Source organism: Marmota monax, unplaced genomic scaffold, assembly GCF_021218885.2.
Source record: "Marmota monax isolate L192 unplaced genomic scaffold, Marmota_monax_Labrador192_F-V1.1 WCK01_AAM20220418_F8-fsc00004, whole genome shotgun sequence".
Taxonomy (NCBI): Eukaryota; Metazoa; Chordata; class Mammalia; order Rodentia; family Sciuridae; genus Marmota; species Marmota monax.
Genome location: NW_026692881.1, coordinates 16,094,723 through 16,112,496, shown reverse-complemented (window position 1 = coordinate 16,112,496; position 17,774 = coordinate 16,094,723). Strand labels below are relative to the sequence as shown.

General features: G+C 40.4%; 1 protein-coding gene across 1 annotated transcript in view; it reads left to right on the top strand.

Annotated features, from left to right (window-relative positions):
* Window positions 1-10,372: 10,372 nt before the first annotated feature.
* The window catches only part of Dnmbp (dynamin binding protein), a 96,317-nt gene continuing 88,915 nt past the window's right edge, over window positions 10,373-17,774 (top strand). The window contains exon 1 of the mRNA XM_046450048.2: window positions 10,373-10,514. The gene's annotated coding sequence lies outside the window, so the exon portion shown is untranslated. The remainder of the gene's footprint in view (window positions 10,515-17,774) is intronic.

The window sequence follows — 17,774 nt, the reverse complement described above, 5'->3', positions numbered from 1 at the left end:
TGGTCTTCATGTGTTTCAGGAGTAAGCCTTCTCTAGGCCAATGTCAAACAGCGTGGAGTGGAAAACTGGTGCAGTTGTACACATGCAGCCTGAGGGGTTCAGGTTTCTGTTCTGGGAGTTTGGTTTAGGCCTGTCCCCTGTGCATCCAAGACTACTTCTGCTTGGTTGGCCACCCAAGAGGGGGTTGTTATAAAGTGAAGCCACCCCATATGCCTGGCCCCTTCTGCACATGGCCAATTCCCTCTCCAGTTCTCCACATCATGACTCAGCCAAGGAGCCCTGGCCAGGACACCACAGCTGTGCTGTTTGGATTCTTCAGCCATCAGAATCATGAGCCAAATAAACCTCCTTACTTTATGAGTTATCCAGCCTTAATATTTTGTTCTAGCAAGACAAAAATGGACTAAGATTTGAAATCAGAATTAATGAGGGCAAGGGAGGGCAGAATTTAGGACAAGAAAGAAGAGTCTCCAACTTTGGGTCCAGCATTTTCCTGACTTGTACCCCTTTAATTTTATATCTAGAGTTTGATTTTACTTTATTTTTTGTATTTATTTATTTTGGGTACTAAGTATTGGACCCAGGGGCACTTTACCATTGAGCTACATCCCTAGGCCTTTGAAATTTTTATTTTGAGGTAGGGTTGCACTAAGTAGTTGAGGGTCTCACTAAGATGCTGAGGCTGACCTTGAACTTTCAATCCTCCTGCTTCAGCCTCCCAAGTCTCTGGATTACAGGCATATGTCACCAAGCCTAGCTACAGCTTTATTATTATTATTATTATTATTATTCCCAGGGGACTTAACCACTGAGCCACATCTCCAGCCCATTTTATGTTTTATTTTGACACAGCGTCTTGCTAAGTTGCTTAGGGCTTCACTAAATTGCTGAGTCTGGCTTTGAACTCATGATCCTTTGGCCTTAGCCTCCTGAGTGGTTGGGATTACAGATGTGCGCCACTGCAACCGGTAAGGAGGATTTTGATATAGGATGATCAGGGAAGGCCTCTCTGAAGAGGTAATACTTGGCTGATAGGGAAAGGGCAAGAAAGAAGACTCATAAAGAATACGATAAAAGTTTCAGGCAGGCTGGGCACAATGGCATATGCCTATAATCCCAGAGGCTCAGGAGGCTGAGGCAGGAGGATCACAAGTTCAAAGCCAGCCTCAGCAACAATGAGGTGCCAAGCAACTCAGAGTTCTATCAAACTAGCAACAAGCTATTGATCCTTGGGGCTTGACTCTCAATGAAACACAAAATAGGGTAGTGATGTGGCTCAGTGATTGCCTTGAATTCAATCCCTGGTACAATCCTCCCTCCCCCCGCCCCCCGCAAAAAAAAAAAAAGCACCAAGTAGAAGTAGCAAACCCAAGAACCCTGTAGCAGGGAAGAGTGTGTGTGTGTGTGTGTGTGTGTGTGTGTATGCTTAGTTTCCTGACTTATGATCTCAACATGCTAAAAGTCTCACTCAACATAGGTCCAACAGCGTAGCATCCAAACCACACTAAGTCTAGTCATAAGTGAACTAGTAAGACTCACTTTTTCCATGGCAACAGAAGACACCCTAACTTGGACCAATCATCTCAAAACCCAGGATCTAGAAAGTGGGACAGCATGGCTCCAAACAAATCTGCTATCAGAACTGGATAAGTCAAAGCTGTTGTGTCCAGAGAGACATCTTCACCACGATTTGTCTAGCACACATATTCCTGACACACACCCTGCTCCCGCCCCCTCATGCCCACCTCCTTCCTGGACTATGGCTTTATTTCTACTTCAACACTAACTTCATTCTGGCTGTTAAACCACGAGTAAACATTCCCCGGGGCAGATGCCTAAGCAAACATCAGTACCTTCCCTTCTCCTAAAACTTAAATTTCATTCACCATTTAAAAAGACTCCATCTACGTAGCAGTTCACCTTCTCTCCCACTCCTCCCCAGGATCTCTCCCCTCAGGGGTCTTCCTTTCTCCTACCTTTATTTTCTTCAGATGTCACAGACACCCTGCACCCTTTCACCCTTGCCCCTCTGACTGGGGGCACCTGCGGGGGCTTACAGCCATGGCCCTGTAGTTAGGCAGCAGCCCAGGAAAAGTTTCAGGGGCGTTGCTTGTCTCTGATGACTCCTATTGCACAGTCCTGGGGAGGTGGCAAATAAAATCATTCCTTGGATCGATATTCACCCCACAGGCAGAGGGACAAAAGGCCTCTTTGACTTCCTTTTAGGTTGTGCCCAGTGAGGTCTTTGGAAAGGAGCCTCCATGCTGAGCATCAGATCAAAGGAGTTAATGAGTTTCCTTAAATCTGTTCTGGAATCAGATGAAGTATGAATAAGCCAAATAAATGACCACAATTTTATTCTTTTTTAAAAAATACCCAAATGTTTACACACATGTAGTTTATAGAAGACTTTTATTTTATAAACCAATATAATTTTTTTTTAAATGGAGGGATAAAGGATCCACTGTCTTTTGGGAGCTAGTTTTCAAATTTTTATTAAGGACAATTAGAAAAAATACAGTTTCTACCTAATATCACCATTGATTCATAAATAACTTGAATGCCAAAAATTAGGAAAATTACATCTTAATATTAAAAAATCTCATAAATCAAATTTTTTCCATTTTTACTAAGAACAGTATATGTTTCATTTTAGATTAGCATTTGTGAGTCAGGAATTGGAAAATGGAACTTTGAATGTCTCCCGTAACTAAAAATTTATAAGTAGGGACTTCAGACACAGCTTCCTTTATGTGGTCTAGCATATGTATTCGTTTCTGGATTTCATTATTTTTAACAGTAACTTCTTTATCACACAATCTCTGCTTATGAGGGGACAAGATGACCAACAATGTCTTTAAGCTTATATTCTACCAAACTAGCAACAAGCTATTGATCCTTAGGGCTTGACTCTCAATAATGTGAATTGAGTTATGTGCCTGTCCCTAAAAATATCATAATGACTCTGATTAGTCAGTCTTGGGCCATATGACTACTCCTGGAAGGTGCAGAGGGATGGGGAAGATTGATAACATAAAATAAATGGTTCTCATTTAAAAAAAAAAAGTTATAACTCTGTTACCAAATAAAGAGGAATAGATGGTGGTAAGGGGAGGAAATGCCCATTTTATTGAATTTAAGCACCATTTAAATTTTACTGTGATTTGCTGGGCATGGTGGCACACACCTGTAATCCCTGTGACTCCAGGCTTTGGCAGGAGGATTGCAAGTTTGATACCAGCCTCAGCAATTTAGTGAGGCCCTGAGCACTTTATCAAGACCCTGCCCCAAATTTAAAAAATAATAAGAGGTTAGGGGTATGGCTCAGTAGTTACATGCCCCTGGGTTCAATGCCCAGGACCAAAAAAAAAAAAAAATTTACTGTGATTTTTAACTCAAGCAAATTCCATCATTCAACAAATGTGTACTAGAGACACTTATGTACCGGGCACTTGATAGACAACAGGAATATAAAGATAATTCAATAGTCTTGCCTTCAACAAACTCACCATCCACAAGGAAATTAAGAAGCCAGCCACTCTGCCATGGGGATCAGCCCTGTCAGAGGCCAGAGAATCATGATGGCTTTATCACCCAGTGCCCTCCTTTGTTTGCCTTAATACAGTCTGAAGTCAGATGACTCACTTCTATGACACGTTGCACACTAATCTCGAACACGTTATTATCAAATCTGGGTGGAGGACATGAAATAGGCCACAAGTTCAACAAGAGTCAGCAAGGGGGTCAGCTGCTTAAATAGGTAATGATTTCTGAGACTGTATCTGAGAAGAACAGTGTCACATCACCAGAAACACAGTCCCCCATGCCCTCCCAAGAGTCTGTTTTCTCTGAGTGTAAGATACAAATGGTGGCACCTTTTCAGGAAGAACAGTGAGGGTCATAACATCACTAGAGCCCACGGATGCACCAGAATAAAACATTGTGAGGGAAGGCAAACACAGCAGATCCAGAACAAAGTTTCCAAACGAGATGAGTTGTGGAGACTTTGAAACTTGGCAGATGATGGCTTTGCCTTTTACATAATCGGAAATCTTGGGCAAGCCAGATACTGTATTCTCAGGTCTTCCAGAGGCTGAAGGAGGAGGATCACAAATTCAAGGGCCAGCCTGGGCAACTTAGCAAGACCATTTCAAAATAAAATAAAAAATAATAAAATATAATAAAAGGCTGGAAATATAGCTCAATATTAGAGCAGTTTCCTCACATACAAGAGGCCATGGGTTTAATACTTAGTTCTGGAAAACATAATAATATTATGGTATCTTGGACAAATCAGGTAGTTTCCAAAATATGGGTACAGAATTACAAGCCATGTTCAAGAGGTCCATTAGGACAAATCTGTGCGATGCAGGGGATAATTTTCTGTGATGCACTATCCTAGCAATAACTCATTTAGTGCAAAAGTTATTTTCTTAGTCATTTCTTTAGATTCTTCTGAACACACTTCAAGGACAATGTTTTATTTGGTCCTAATGTTCTAACACTAGCTAGTTTCTTTCTTTTTTTTTTTTTTTAACAAATGAAAGCGTGGGTTTCAGACTCAGAATTAGAGTCTAAAAACAATCTTGCTTACATTGTATTTATTTTGATGTTTACCTACTATGAATTATAACCTCTACTAGTTTTGCACTTGTGGTATGAAATTTTTCTTTAAAAAATAAACTGACCAAGCTGGGCATTGTGGTGCACACCTGAAATCCCAGTGACTCGAGTGTGTGTGTGTGTGTGTGTGTGTGTGTATGTGTGCGCGCGTGCGCGCGCCGAGGCAGGAAGATTGCAAGTTCAAAGGCAGCCTGAGCAACAGCAAGGTTCTAAACAATTCAGTGAGACCCAGTCTCTAAATAAAATGAAAAATAGGGCTGGGGATGTGGCTCAGTGATTGAGTGCTCCTGAGTTCAATCCCCAATACCCCACCCTCCAAAAAACAAAAAAATATATATTAAACATAACTTTAAAGAAAAAAAATTCTAAAAAAAATAAAGTGACCAGATTTAAATAAACATATTAAACAAAAAATAGAAAGGTGTTATACCATGTAGTCAAGAGTTATTATGATTATTTCCTGAGAGTAAAAGATTATAGAGAAAAGCAATATAGATTGATGAATGTGTGGGAATAGGAAGGACTAGGTAAGCTATTTAACCTCATGTGGCCTCAGATTTCTCATAAGCTAAGGACCAAAGTGACTACCTTGCTAGTTTGTTGTCATGGTATATTTTTTAAAAATGTTATTTGAAGAAGAAAAATACAAGCTTTTATTACCTTGTTTCATTAATTTGAACAACCAGGAAAATAAAACAGATGGCTTATAAAAATTTTTCTTTTAAAGTATTGATTCTAGCTTGGCAGGGAAGAACATACCTGTAGTCCTAGTGACTCAGGCAGCTGAGGCAGGAGGATAGAAAAGTTCAAGGCCAGCCTGGGTAGGCAATTGAGCCAAACCCTGTCCAAAAAAAAAAAAAAAAAGATTTGTTATTGGCAAAAAGCAGTTTTCTCTATTCCTTTCATCCTTTCAGATCCTTAAATATCTTCTTTCTTTCTTGTCTCTTCCTATAAACAGGAAGAGATATATCTTGACAGATATATAAGATGAATGAGTTTTTCCAAAAATATCACTCCCACCAGGCAAATTTTGTGGGGGACACAATATTTAATTTATTTATATATATGTGGTGCTAAGGATTGAACCCAGTGCCTCACATGTGTTAGACAAGCACTGTACCACTGAGTCACAACCCCAGTCTCCATACCAGGCATTTTTATGGTAAGGTAGGTTTGTCATTTAGAATGGTTTTTATTTCTGAGTGTGAAATAATTTTCTACTTTATATTAAAGCAGTTCAAGCTTCTGCAAGTAGGTAGGAAGAAAAAAAGACCCATGGCAACATTATATAAACATATCATAGCAGCCCTGAAGAGAAATTTGAGTCCTTTTTTTTTCTTTTTTTTTTTTTAATAACTTAGAAACTTCCTCACAGGGCCCTCCTCTTCTAGGAAGAACAAAACAGGAAATGGCTTTACTCCTGCCCCTTGAAGTCTATTCCTAAGTCGAACCAAATGGCCTTTCTTGTCTTCTAGCAGAAGCCCGCCAGATAGATGCTCCCATCAAAACCATCCTGACTCATGGCTTCTCTGAGGGCACAGGACTTCCCCTGCTTGTCCCCGTCCAGCCTGAGTACTGACCCTCCTCTACCTCCATCTGAGACTCCCAGATGCATTCTGGCACCATTTTGATAAATAGTTAATAATTGTTTCCATATAATGCCTCTTCCTTCCTAGCAGAATTCAAACCTATGTCTTCTGTATTTTACCTCTAAGTATCTTCTTTAGTAACAGGAATAAGAAGGAGCTGAGCCCCTGGATGCTTCAGGATTAACAGCTAGACACCATGAGCAAGGCCGACTTTGATTAGTTTCTCATCTGCTGCCATTGTCAACAGTAGCTTATGTCTATGATGTGGCATATTGCAGGATGAAGCCAGAGTGAGGTGGCTTTTCTATGGGGCCAAGCTGTGCTCAGCTGTTAGTTTGCGATGCTGCCCATCATAGCGGTGGAAGTTCAGATGCAGGACATCCTGTCAGATTGGATTTTGGTTTAGATACAAGATCTAAGGATGGCACACTCAAATAGCTTTAACCAATGAGGTGAATCAAAATACACAGAAATTGAGCCATTCTATGATTTGGTTTATTAAGGCTTATCAGGAGTAGAGGGATAAGTATATACATTTCAGATTTAATATCATATATGTAGATATTGTCCTTGATAACAAAGCAGTTTCACACACATTGTTTTCTCTTGATCCTTTTCATTTCAGGTCCCTTCAATGGGAGATATTTATCATGCATCAATATATTGATTTATCATAACATTCAGTCTCCTTACTGAGGCCTGGAATTTCTACCTGCTTAGAATGGTCCTCACTCCTGTTTGCCTTCTAATCTCAAATAATACCAGCTCACTTGCTCACACTGACTTCTTTTCTGTTTCTGAAACTTGTCAAGTTGCTTTCCATTTCAAGGCTTCTCACCTGCAGTTCCTCTTTCTGAAAAGAGCCTCCTCAGCTCTTTATATGGCTGATTCTTTCACATCAATCTTATCTCAAGAAAATATTACATCTCCAAGATGGACTTCTCCACCCGCTTTATATTCAAACAAGTTTCCCACATATGCCTTTGCCCTGTATCAGCCTAGATCCCCCCCTGACCCACAGTACACAGACAGTGTGTCGAGTGACTCTTCTCAGTCTTCTCAAAGACTGTTTATAATTTGTACCATGCCTGTTGCAAAGAAGAGAAGTTAGTTCCTCACATGAAGTGAATGCCTAGGGCATTAGGGTTTAATTCTCTGAATCTAATCTATCATATCATCTGGTTTATTTCCTTCAAAACACTCCCCACACCCATGATTGTCTTGTTTATTATTTATTTCTTTATTGTCTGTCACATCTCTCTAGTATGTTCTCCATGAGAACAGGGAGCTTATTGTGTGTGTTGGTGTTCAACCTTAAGGCTACAAAACCCCCAGTGTACTGTTTAACATTCCAAAAGAAAGAACTTGGAAGACTATGGAGAGGCTTTGGACATTTTATTACTTGTTCCACCATGGTAACAGGCTGGAGTGCTGCATCGCACCTACAAGCAAGGAAAATATATGGGATAGGTCACATGCTCACTATACAGTGGATTTCTTCAGATGTTTTATGAGTATATTGTTTTACTTTACATCCAAGGTTGCTCTGCTTTGATCTTCACTTAAGGATAGGAGGCAAGCCAGGCATGGTGGTGCATGCCTGTAATCCCAATAATTCGGCAGGCTGAGGCAGGAGGATTCCAAATTTGATACCAGCCTCAACAACTTAGTGAGGCCTTGTCACAAAAAAATTTTAAAAAGTACTTAAGTGCCGCTGGGTTTAATCCCTGGTAGTAAAAAAAAAAAAAAAAAAAAAAAGATTGGAGTCAAGGGAAATGGCCAGTTTCCCTTCTCTGTTTTCTTTATTATCACATTCTTGAGAATCCTTATCTCACCAGGCCTAAGACTTCCTAGGCACTGATTTGTGTTTACCCCAACAGTTGATCAGGCTGAATCCCAAACACGTAGAAAAACTCCTGTTACATCATTAAAATACAGCAAATCTTTGATGAGTGGGAAAATATTATTTTATCTTTGATGTTTTAGAATCTTTGAAACGTCCAAAGTCAGTTTTTTGTTTTTTGTTTTTTTGGTAATGAAGATTTAACCCAGGAGTGCTTTACCACTGAGCCACATTCCCTGCCCTTTTATTTTGAGACAAGCTCTCACTAAGTTGCTTAGGGCCTCCATAAATTGCTGAGGCAGCTCTCCAACTTGTGATCCTCCTGTCTCAGCCTCCAAGGCTGCTGGGACTAAGTCAGTCATTCTTAAACTTCAACGTACACACTAAAGAATCTACTTCTGAGATTCAATAATCAAATTATTTTGAAATTGACTCTTTTAGGTGAAAAAAAAAAGTTTAGATTGGGATAAGTATATGTTAAGACAATCTGACATTTTTAAAATGAAAAGCTTGATTTTTTACTTCATCTTGATTTCATATGCGTATTTGGCTCAAAAAATCATTAGAAAAGTATATCTGCAAAAAACAAAACTACAGTTAATGTTTTTATTTTGGAAAATGATACTGTTATTCAAAAATAAAGGCAATAGATTTGCAGCTTTCTTTTCTATTTTGTTTCTTTCTTTCAGTACTGGGGATTAGATGTAGGGGTGCTATACCACCAAGTTACATCCCCCAGCCCTTTTTAGTTTTTATTTTGAGTTGCCCAGGCTGGCCTGGAACTTGTAATCCTCATGACTCAGCTTCCCCAGTAGCTAGGATTACAGGCATGTACAACCTTGCATAATATTAATTACCTTCTTGAGGAAAAGTCACAGTTTTACAGACAAATGAAGTATTTTCTAAAAATTTTAACAAAACCCACAACATTAATATTTTACTACAAAATTTTCTCCCCTCAGTATTCACATGCTTCAAAAAGCAAAGGAGAAAAACAGCTTAACAATATCATGAAAAATTAAACATAGAATTACCATCTGACCCAGCAATTTCATTTCTGGATGGAGATATAAGAAACATTCAAAGCAGGGACTTTAGTAGATACCATACATTAGTGTTCATAGTAGCATTATTCACAACAGTCTAAAAGTAAAAACAACCCAAATGTCCATCAAAGGATGAATGCATAAATAAAATGTGGTATTATAGGAACAATGGATATTATTCAGTCTTAAAAAGCATTCTGGCACATGCTACAACATGGATGAACTGTGAGGACATTATTTTAAGTGAAATAAGCCTAACAAGAAAGAACAAGTATTGTGTGATTCCACTCATGTGATGCATCCAGAATAGTGAAATTCATGGAGACAGACAGTAGAAGGGTGATTATCAGGAGGTAGGGAATGGGGACAGTTTCCTTTTGGGAAGATGAAAAGCTCTCTTTTTGGGAGAGGGATGGTGATGATGGTTGCATCGGTGTGAATGCATTTAATGCCACTGAACTGCAAGTTTAAAAATGGTTAGGGTGATAAATTTCATAATGGTTAAAAAAAGCAGAGGAAAGGGAAATAACATATCCAGTGAAATTTTTAAAATAAACGCTTATCTCTGCTCTGCATGCATGGTGATAGACCTGCTGCATTCTTTAAAATCTCCTAGATCCCAGAAACTTACAACACATCAATTCAAACAATATGGCCAAGCAAAATGACTTTGTGATCTGTGATCTTTTATGCACAAAGAAGAAATCTCGTGGGGGATTCGAGAGATATATGGGGGTGTTCTCTCATCCCTGCCTACTTCTTGTATTCCTTTGGTCCTTGCTCTTAAATTCTCAAAGCTGAACTGAGACTTTCCCTGGTGGGGATGGAGGGGTGGTGGTGGTGGTGTGGGAGCGGGGTGACAGGGAGAGAGTGGAATGGACAGAAGTGAACACCAGCGAGTATTGTGTGACAGGGTAATGAAAACTGCCTGAAGGGAGCAAAGAGGACAGAATCACAAACAGGAATGGGATTGGGCTTCTCTGAAGGGAACGTTCTTTTTTACTAGTTGACTGGTGGCGTGGGGGTGAGGAACTTACTCCTAGCCCGAGCAGCCCCGAGGGCTGAATGCCCCGCTGTAGCGGAGTCCCGGTGCCTCAGTTTCCCAAGCAGAGGCGCTCGGAGCGCCGCCTCTCTGACGTCGCGGGGCGGCTGGGCCAGGCCGACCACCAGGGGGCGTGAGCGCGGGGCGGGAGCCGGGGAGGTGGGCGCGCGGGGAGCGGAGCTTGGCGACCCGGGGCAGCTGGAGCGTCGGCCGAGGCGGAAGCCCCGGCATGAGGCGGTAGGCGGGGCGGCGCGCTGAGTCACACGGGATCGGTCCGCCCACTGCTGCCAGGGGCGGAGGTGACAGCGGGCCCGGGACGGGCGGCCGCCACTGCCAGCCGCGCCGAGGGACCTCCGGGCGGCGAAGAGCAGGTCAGGGCCGGTCCGGGCCGGGGCCTGGCAGGGCCGAGCGAGGGGCCGGGGTCGCTGTCCAGGGCCGCGGGCAGAGGGTACCGCAGCCCGGCGGGACGCACCGCGCGGCCGGGCCTGCGCCGCCCCTTCCCGGGAGACTCCGCGGTCGGCGTCCAGAGCCCGCTCTGGGCGGTGGGCGCCGCGGGCCGGCTCGCGGTCCTGTAGCGGACCGCCAGGCCGCCGCGGGCCCCCGGGGCTGGAGAGCAGTCAGAGGGCGCGGACGTGGGCTTTTCAAGTGTTGTCAAGCCCGGGGCTCTTTCCACTGCACCGCCTTGCCACTCGGCACTGGGGCGGAATCGGAGAGCTGGAAAGAGTTCGGCATTAGCCCAGCCCCTTGCTTTTACAAATGCGCCAAGCCACGCTGCCCGTGGGTCTGGGAGTCCGTGATTCTATGTCGGGGGATAGGATGGTTAGTTTCCCAAGCAAGAGTAGGACCTGTTTAGCTGGAGATGCAGCTTTGATTACATGGTGGAGTGTTGCAGGTACCCACGGATACTTGTGTTGCTGCTGCAGGTACTGATGTCCGCCAAGCATCCATGTGTCAGAGATGCTGTCACTTGAATAAAGGGATATTGGAGTTACCAGACAGCCAGGGTCTGGTGCAAACTAGCAACTGTGAAGAATGCTTGGCATGTAGAGTTAAATTTTAAAAACAAAATCAAAGCCAAAACCAACTTTAACTACAATCTCATTATCCTTTACTGTCTCAATTATACTGTAGTGAAAGGTAAATATTTTTGGTACTCGTGTTATTCTGTAATATTGCTGACTTTAGGTCTGTTTTATAGTAATTCTTTTACAGTAATATGAACATGTTGTGTTGAAACACTTTCTTTTCATAATTAGCGATGCTATGTAGTGTGACAAGTTAATGGAACTCTATTATTTAGGGTTTGAGCGTAGTTTAGTCCGCTCATTTACATAACTGAGTTACAAGGGGTGAATAGCACTGATTAGTATGTTTTGTAAATCTGAAGTACTGATAACATACAGGTGTGATTTCTCAAAATCAGTGCTGTGTTGCTTTATTCTCGCAGAGTAAATGTGATGAGCAACTAAATTTATACCTCAGCACCCATTTTTTCTCTAAAATATTGAATTAAGTCATCTCTAAGCTCCCCTTCTACCTTTCAAATTCTCTGATTTTGCATGTTAATATGTAACACATGTCACTCATTGCGACAAAAACAAAAAGTTTTAAGAAAAAAACAGTTTCAAAATTCTGCATGATGCATAGTGGATCTTCAAATTCATTATTATTCTATCAGTTTGGGGCTAAAGTAAGTAAAAAGTGATTTTCAGATTACCAATACTTTAGTATTAAATTCATTTGAATTTGGAGACTGTAATGGAGTACTTGGTGTATTGTGGAGAAGAGCTAAATCTGGCCTGGGAATAGGTTCTATACAGTGTAACATAACTTTTGCAATAAACCAAGAACCTCCTGACTCAGAAAATGTGATAAGATGGCTCTTCTGCAACATTCATATTGTATTTTTTGGCTGAAATATAATCATCTCTGTAGACTCTGTTCAAATGTGTATGAGTTATCTGTCTTGCAGCCACAAAGCAGGGCCAATCTCTCTTTTCTCTCTCCATTCTCCTCTGAGTGCACTTCTTACCTGAAGAGATCCTCTTCACATTCCTGGTTCATCCATGTGGCAATGCAGAACCTCCTTAAAAAGCACTCATTGAATTTACACTATTTCTCTTAGAGAACAAGATGAATCTTGATTCTTGAATCACCATCTAAGATCTCTAAGATCTAAGAGTAGGTGTTCATTCTTTTATTATTATTATTTTTAGTTGTAGATGTACACAATACCTTTATTTTATTTATTTTTATGTGGTATTGCTAGGCAAGCACTCTACCACTGAACTATAACCTCAGCCCATAGGTGTTTATTCTTACAACATAGTGACACTCTATGAGTCTCTGCTTCTGAAAAAGGGTTAAGTGACCCAGGTTAATTTTTTATCTACTCTATGCTTGAAAACTACCATATAGGAAGCTTCCAGAGCCAGGCAACTTGTTACTTCTGTCTCAGAAGGAAACTCCTCTTGCGATGGTGCATAGTGAAGCGTCAAGTTTGTATATTTATTTATTGATTGATACTGAGGATTTAACTCAAGGGCACTTTACCACTGAGCTACATCCACAGCCTTCTTATTTCTTGTTTTGAAGCAGAGTCTTGCTAAGTTATGTAGGGCCTTGCTAAATTGCTGAATCTGGCCTTGAACTTGTGATATTCCTGCCTCAGCTTCCTGAGCCACTGAGAGTATGGGTATGCACCACTGCACCCTGCCTCAAGTTCATTATTATCCCCAATCTTCCAAATCACTCTGTATTGGGCTAAAGTAAATGAAAAGCAGTACTTCAAACTATAGATACTTTAGTCTTAAATTTGGGGGATTTTTAAAAAATGTTAAAATATTAAAATAGAATGCAAATGGAGATTTGTGTACCCATTACCAGGTATAAGACTTGATTTATTTTCTAGGAGTATTATTCTGTTAGTTAATATATTACCTATAATATGCATCATAACAAGATACTGCCAGTGAACTTCTCCTGTGCTAGGTTTTCTGCTAAAACATCTTTAAAATTCATTCAGAATATGGCTGAAAATTTTCACAACATTAATTCAATTAATATGAGATAGTGTATTATATTCTGTCTAGCGAAATATCTGAATAAACTAATTTTCAAAATAGGATAATGTAGTCTTGTTGGTCAGGAGTTAATTAGGAGATAGTCTTTTGCCTGGAAAGGCAGAGAGGCCTAAAGTAGCAGCCCTAAATCCAGATCACAGAGCAGCTCTATAATGAAAGAGCTATTAAACACTCCAAGGCATTAACTTCTGGTTAGGTACTTTATCCTTGATGCTAAAAAGAGTAACCCTGGAAGGTAAAAATAGACATAATTAAAGTGTGTCATTTCACTTTTGGATTTGTTGGTCTTCTGACTAAAAGGTGTGACTACAGAGAATTGATGGCACAGTGGGGCAAATGGGGTGTGCAGGACTCTGAAGTCTGAGGGATGCATTTGGGTCCTGACTCAGTCAACAATATTCTTTGAGTACCCGTATGAGCTGGGCACTGTCATAGGTGCAGGGATGCAATTGTGAGCAAAACAGACAAAGCAATAACCCTATCCCTTTTTCTTTTTATTTTGAGATGGGGACTTGCTAAGTTGCTGAAGCTGGCCTGAAACTTGCAATCCTTCTGCCTCCACCTCCTGCATATCTGGAATTACAGGCATTTGCCACTGTGTCCTGCTCTGAGATGACTTTTGATCTGAGACTTCAAGGAGTTGAGGGAGAGTACAGGAGGCAAAGGATGAGCAAGTTCCCAGCTCTGATGCAATAGCAGGTTTGGCACACTTGAGGGACAGCAAGGCAAGATCATTCATGGTGGCCAGGCAGGCTGAATGTGGATGAGGAGAAAGTGACAACAGATGAGAGGGTGTGAGAATGGGGAGAGGTGCATCAATGTAGGCCATTAAAGGATTTTGGCCTTGACTTTGAGTGAAGGAGAAGCCTTTATAGGTGTTTGAACAGAGAAGCTGATGGTGAAGTATGGTTGAAAGGGTTGAGGGCTGGAGGTGTAGCTCAGTGATGGAGTTTGTCTAGCTGTGGGACCCTAAACCAAAATTCTTCTCTGGGCCTTTGTTTCCATAGAATGATTTCCTCTAGCTAAAGATTTTTTGTTCTGTTTTGGTAGTAGTGCTGTGGATTGAACCCAGGGCCTCCTGAATGTCAGGAAAGTGCTGTACCACTGAGCTATGTCCCCCAGCCCCTCTAGTTCAAGATTTTGAGATTCTAGTTTCTGTGCAGTATTTCAACAGGGAGGCAAGAGGATTGTGTGGGTAGAGGTTCTAAAAAAGCACATGGTTTCAAGTGACCTGAAAACTTGACACCAACCCATCTTGAACTGAATCACCCCAAATCAAGTGGTATCAGGTCCTTTTCAGTCCAGTTGTCAGGGCATGAGACAAAACACTGGTCTGTCAATATTCTCTGCTGATCTCTTTCATACTCTGCTGATCCCTGAATTTCCCTTCCTGCCTGAAAAGGGATGAAAAGCTGTTACTCATCAACAGAGTTGGCAACCAGAGTAGCTTTTGTTGTTAGGAAAATTTGGAACTTTTGGGAAGGAAACAATTCTAATTTTGTGTTTATCATAGGTCATTTGAATTCTTTTATAACACACAAAGGGTCTAAATGATTTCTTGTTTTTAAATTCCTCTGCCCCATTCCCACTCACCTCATATCTCATAGGTGCTCATTTTAATGCATTTCACAGGTATCTTTTTGTCTGTAGGATCTTGCAAAGTGGAAGTGTTTGCTTTATATTTATGTATTTTAATTTATAACGCTTTAGTGCATTTTGTTTCTTTTTCCCTAAGTACTGCTTTCAGGATTCATGCCTATTGCTATGTGTGCATCTGACTCTTTGCTTCTGAGTGCTGCATCACACTCCCTGCTGTTGTGTATCTACCACAGTTGTTCTTACCTGTACTCTGAGTGATGTATGGATACTTAGGTTGACCCATCTCCCCAACACCGCATATATTGCTGCAAAGAACATCTTCACACATTTCCTCTTATAAAGCTGCATAATATTTCTGTAGGGCATATATTCAGAAGAGCACTGCTGTATTTTAGGTTTGCATGGACTGAATTTGACTAAATGGTGCCAGATTCATCTCCAAAATGGCTGCACCAGTCTCTGTCCCTCCCTCAAGAAGCATGTGAGGTTCTTATGTCCTCATGTTCCACCAACCTTTGGCTTTGTTCAAGTGTCCACTTTTTCAAATAAGTACAAAGTGATGTCTTGTCACTTTAGTTTTTCTTTGATTAGTAACAGTTTTGAACATCTCTTGATATCATAGCTTCTTCTGTAAATTGCTTGTTCATATCTTTGGCATTTTGTGTTGGAGCAGATAGTTGTTTTGTTGTTGCCATTTACTTGCAAAAGTGATTTTATAATGTAGATATTTGCTCCTTGGCATGTATAGACTTTGTAGATGTCTTCTCATTTGGTCATTTGTCATCCCTTGATCAAGAAAATGATGTTCTTTTTTCTTTTACTTTTGTGTGGGGCTGGGATTGAACCCAGAGACTCACACATGCTAGACAAACATTCTGCCACAGCCTTTCTTTCTCTTTTCTTTTTTTAAAACAGGGTCTGCTAATGTACTCAGGCCAACCTTGAACTTTAAATCCTTCCTGCCTCAGCTTCCAAAGTGGCTGGGATTACAGGCATATGCCACCACACCCAGACTAAGGGGAAAAAAAATGTTAATTTTGATGTAATCAACAAAATCCTTTTACTTATGATTTATGCTTTTGAAGTTTTGTTTAAGAAACCTTTCTTGATCTCTAGGGCATGCCTTTGATTTTAATGCATCTACAGCCCACATTTGCATGAGGTGTTAGATACTGATCCAGTCCTGTTTTTTTCCTGCTATTATTTATTGAACCAGTTGTTCCAGTAGCATCTAAAAAAAAAACATGCTTTCATTCACTGAGTGTGGTACCCCCTTCCTCTCATGTGATTTTCATGGATCCACTGGTTTGTCTTACCCTCTCTTTGGTGCCATTAGTTGAAGTTCTTGCTCCATTTTTTATTGCTCTGATTTTATTACAGTGACTTTGTGGTTGTTGTAATAACTGGTACTACAGGTCATTCATTTTAAAGTTTACTTAGCTCTTCCTGGACCAACTTTTATTTTTTCATATAAATTTATCATGAGTTGACCAAGTTATTAAAAATTTATATTTTTGAGGAATTTTATTGGGATTATGTTAAATTTATAAATTACTTTGGGGAAGTTTGACATCTTTTTGATGGTAACATATTCCATCCAAGGGCATGTAACATGCCTTTCCAATAATTTGGATTTTTTTCCCCTAGCATTTCTTAAAACTTGGAAATAATTAAAAACTAACAGAAAAGTTTTAAGAGTAGTACAAAGAACTCCTATGTATTCCTTACCCAGAATCACCAAACGTTAGCCTTTTGCCATATTTGCTTTACTTTACCTTTCTATATTTCTATGCACATTTTTCCCACTGACCCCTTTGAGTTGTTGTAGACCATCACCAAATTTTATCTCTTAATACTTTGTCAGCTCATTTTTAAACCTGTTATTAGAACTTTAAAGTTTTCCCTATAAAAGTCTAGGAGGCTATTTTGGTTAAATTAATTTCTGAATACTTACTTTTGTTACTGTTGTGAATCATGTTTCTTTTTAACTTTATTTTCAAGTTGGTTATTAGTAGTTGAAGAGATATAGTGTGGATTCTTCTAAGCTGATCTTGTATCGTGCAGCCTGGCTTTGCTGTCTTATTCAAATAGTCTGTTGATTGTTTGTTTTTCCACGTGGTTAATACTAGCCTTTGAACACAGTGATAGTTTTGTTGCTTCTTCTCTATCCTTAAGTCTCATATTTCTTTTTCTTTCCTTACAGAATATCCAGAACTTCCAGGACTATGTCAAAACAGTTACTAGGGGACATCTTTGTCTTATTCTCAAATTTAAGAGGAGTCTAACCATTTCTGTTTGTTTGTTTTGGGTTTTGAGTATAACCTTTTTACCAAGTTAAGGTGTTTCCCTCTATTCCTAATTTACTTAGAGCTTTCATCATAAATGATTGTTATGCCTTATTGAAAACTTTTTCAGGATTTGTCCTCCAGGAAATAAGATGGCACCAGTCAGGTTCTAAGCCAAAGTCCTAAATCTACACTGAGGTAGTTTCAAATAGATGATAAATAAGAGTCCTCAATATTTCTGCACCCTATATATATCAATTTATGGTAAATATCCCAAGATTCTAATATGAGCTTATTTCATGATTGGGTCAGCTTTTTCTCCTGCTATTAAGAGTCAGAATTTAAATAGCTGGTATGAAGAGTGAGAGAGCGATCCATGTTCAGCATCATAACTGTAGCTGTCAGCACAAATATAAATATAAGATATGTGAAATTACAGTTTTGTTACTCTGGATCAGTCTCTATCCAGGTGTAAATCTTAGCTAAATATATCTCAAGAAATAGTAAGGTAGTTCTTCAGTGAGAGCCATAGGAAGGCTTGACCTCTTTTGCACAGCCAAGGTCAATCTTCAGCCCAGACACAGCTACATGTGCAGCAGCCCCTGCTGGGGACCTGCACTTTCCCCAAAGCAGAGGGTGAGTGTGTGTGTTGCTGACAGATGCA